Below are 4,071 nucleotides of genomic sequence, written 5' to 3'. Positions count from 1 at the left end.
TCTTTTGCAACCTTCCTATCCCTAAGTGGAAATAAGATAAAATAACTATGGATTTTGTGGTAGGATTACCTCTTCTAAAGGGAGGATTTGATAGTATCTGGGTAATCGTAGACCATTTGACTAAATCAGCACACTTCATTCATGTTAGAACTCGCGGAACTGTACCAGAAATAAATCATTCGACTGAATGGGATACCCTCAATAATTGTGTCTGACAAAGACCCAAAATTTACATCCACGCTATGGAAGAGGCTTCAATAATGTCTTGGGACAAAGCTAAATTTCCGTACAACTTCTTATCCTCAGACAGACGGACAATCTAAACGTACCATTCAAACCTTGGAGGATATTCTCCAAACATGTGTTATAGATTTTGGAAACATTTGGGAAAGAAGTTTACCCCTCATAGAATTCACTTATAACAACAACTACCAGACCACGATTCAAATGACCTCTTACGAGGTGTTATATGGACGAGAATGTCTCTCACCTTTAAAAATTGGGCCCTCGAAGAATGGTGTTGCACCAAAGATGAGAAAAGTCATAATTTGAAGCCAGACATTATTCAAGAAGCAAGTGATACAATACAAGTCATCAATCAAAGAATACAAACAACACAGAGTCGGCAGAAGAGATATGCTGATAAAAGGAGAAAAGTCTTGGAATTTGCAGTTGGAGACCAAGTTCTCCTCAAGAAAACTCCTAGAAAGAGAATTCGAAGAGCTGGAAAAAGAGGAAAGCTACAAACCAATTTCATAGGCCACTTTGAAATCTTGGAAGGATAGCATATGTAGCCTATCGAATACAGCTTCATGAATCACTCTCTAGGTTACATAATGTGTTCCATGTATCTCAGATAAGAAAATACTACACTGACTCTACACCCATATTGGAATCTACGCTTGTAGAACTAGAAATATATTTGTCTTACGAAGAATTTCGTAATAAACAAATCCAACTGGTCAAAGTACTTTGGAGAAACCAAAAATTTGAAGAGGCTACTTGGAAAAAAGAGGAGGAAATCAAAAGAGGCTAAACCCTTAAAGGGGAGAAGATTTTAATACCCCATATTCAAGGTAAATGATTAAATAATATATATAATGAATATTTTATACATAAATATATTATAATATATTTTTACATAAAATAATAAAATAATCTATATGCATATAAACATATTTTATTGGGTTACTTGACCTCCACTCCACCTCTCATTTTGCCAACCAATGTTTGAGATGCGTTCTTGTAATATAGGGCATGATACTTGGAATTTCCATATAAATAGGGCAATAATCAGATGAAATTTATCACTTTTAACTCATACATTTTCGTGAGTCTAGAGAGAGGAAAAAAAGTTGAGAGAAAGGGGAGTGAAAATTGAAAGTGAAAATTAAAGGAAAAATAGAGGAAAAATACCAAATGTTGTCTAAAAATTCCCAAATTTTCACAAAACACTCCTTCATTACCCAGAATTTGAGGTGTACTGGAGGTGTAACAATATCCTGATCCAAATCTTCCCAGAAAATTCAAATATGTGAAAACAATTTCTGGAAAACTTTCCAAAAAAAACAACTTCAAGGTAGCTAGTTCTTGCTTGTTTTTCTCATTGTTATTGGATGATTTTTCACTTCGATTACAACACAAAAGCTATTCAAGAAGTTTTATAGTTTTGAAATATGTCAGCTGGTCATCCTAAAATTTTCCAAAAATACTATTTTCAGACGGCCGGAACAAGCATAATCACCATCTTTGTTTTTCAAAAAATGGGCAAAATCATTCATGAATTTCAAAATGTGTTCAACATAAAAGTTGTAGATAATTAAAATATGAACCTACTGACCAAATCCGGGCCGCGTGTGGCCACTAGAGCAGCCACACGCACCACCTCTGTGGCGCGTGAAGCTCACGCGCCGCCCCGTTGCGGCGGATACCCGTTGCCATCGATTTCTGCACTTATTTTAGACTTATATTTCAAGTTTCATAAATTTTAGACAAGAGTATGAATTTTTATGAATTTTCTAAGGAATCCTTAAATTTATGGAACTTGATTTTTAAAATGGTATGATGCGAGATTGAGGCTTCGATTTCTCAATCATGGTCACCGTTTTTGGTCTAAAGTTCAAAATCAAAGTTTTTTCACTGTAATGTCTAGTATACTAAGGTGTCAGCCGATGATCGGGAAAGTTGATGGAAACAGCCTTTCCAGTGGTCAATGTACCTAGAAAAAACAGTTTGGAAAAGTTAAATCTGACAAAATCGATTTGGAATTTTGACACACTTTGAATACAAAAGTTGTAGAACTTTATGAGTTATACCTACTATAAAAATTTCATAATTTTCGGAACTACTTTCAAATTAATATGAATTTTCTTGTAAATTATCAAAGAGGTCCACATTTGTTTGAGTACAAATTTTGATCCTAAACTAGTCTAGCATCTGGTAGTATTACTAACATATGATATATCTTAAAATTATAGGCATTTGAAGGTCATCTACTGATTGAGATAGAAAGTATTGAGGTGAGGCTTTATCCCCATGAGGTTTCATTCCGTGAGGAATATTATCTTTTTGTACAACCCTTTTGGCATTCGGCCTGGAAATTATAATGAGATATCATCTCAAATATTTTTCATCCTATTTTGTTTATTTGTTTCTGCTTAAACATGATTATTGTATTTATCTAAATCAAATAATGTCTTGGTTGATCATCTAACAAATGAATGTATGATGGAAAGATCAAAAGATTGAATGAATAAAGATCATTAAACAAAGATAGAGCCCTGGACAACGGACTTCGGTCTGGAGATTGAGTCCACTGGACAACAGACTTTGGTCTGGAAATTGAGTCCAATGAACAATCGGTTAAATCCGGGTATATGGTTCATCTGAACAACGTGATTTATGTCCGAAAATTTGAGTTCACCTTGGCTCGTATCATTCCTTGAAGTTTTCATTTCCTGAGGTTCCTCCCTTGAGTATTTTTTTTCACTACCCGTTCTTTCGATAATATTATTTTGCACTTGGCTTGGAATTTTACAGTAAAATTCATAAAGTACTTATTTATTTATATTTATTGCATATTGTGCATATCATAATTTGTTGATCATATTGACCTGCATATTTGATATTTGGACTTTATTGGTTCCTGACTGACTACCGATTGGCTACTGAATGACTGAATGATTGAATGACTAATGAATGAATGATTGAATGAGCTGAGCCAGGACAACGGTCTATGTACCGGATTTCTAGTCCACTGACACTACAACAAATATGCTCATTAACAACACTGAAAAGACAACGGTTTTATACACAAACTGTTGTCTTTTTTCCTTTAACAACGGTTTTTACAAAAACCATTGTCGTTAACCGTATTTTTAATTAAAAAGACAACGGTTTTTAAAAATCAGTTGTCTTATATTCGTCAAATACAACGGTTTTTAAAAACCTTTGTCAATGAGCGCGTTTTTGATGTTCTATGACAACGGTTTTTAAAAACCGTTGTCTATTAGAGTTGTTCTGAAGGTCTAAGACAACAGATTGTAATCTGTTTTCCTTGTTATTTATTTATTATTTTTTTTAATATTTTAAAAAATATAATAATATTTAAAAAATATAATACATATAACATAAACCCATATACACGTCTGCCTTAAGAACAATCGAGAGAAACCCAATCCCTAGCCAAACCCTTCGCCCCCTTCAACCTAGCTCACCTCCGGCACCGATGGATCGCCGAAAAATGGTTGTCCGACCTCTTTGCACCTAGCCCAAGCCTTGGCAACGGCAATCGTGACTTCAATCGTGATTTTAAAGCTTGGATCGGAGCTTCAGTGTCGCGACTTTCACGTGTAAGGTTTGTTGCTTTCTTCTCTTTCTTCGGGCTCATGTTTCTAGGTATTTTTAGTAGATGTTGAGAGTCTAGATTTATTGTTGTTTGGGTTTTAGGTGAATGTTGAGAAAAGGTGAAAAACGAGACTCTATTTTGTGTTTTTTTTTGGGTTCTTTCATTAGCTCATCCGTTTGTGTAAAACCATTGCCTGTGATATTGTTTTCGAGTTCATACCACAA

The sequence above is a fragment of the Henckelia pumila genome, chromosome 1 (genome assembly GCF_033568475.1).
Source record: "Henckelia pumila isolate YLH828 chromosome 1, ASM3356847v2, whole genome shotgun sequence".
Classification (NCBI taxonomy): domain Eukaryota; kingdom Viridiplantae; phylum Streptophyta; class Magnoliopsida; order Lamiales; family Gesneriaceae; genus Henckelia; species Henckelia pumila.
This window is presented reverse-complemented; position numbering follows the sequence as displayed.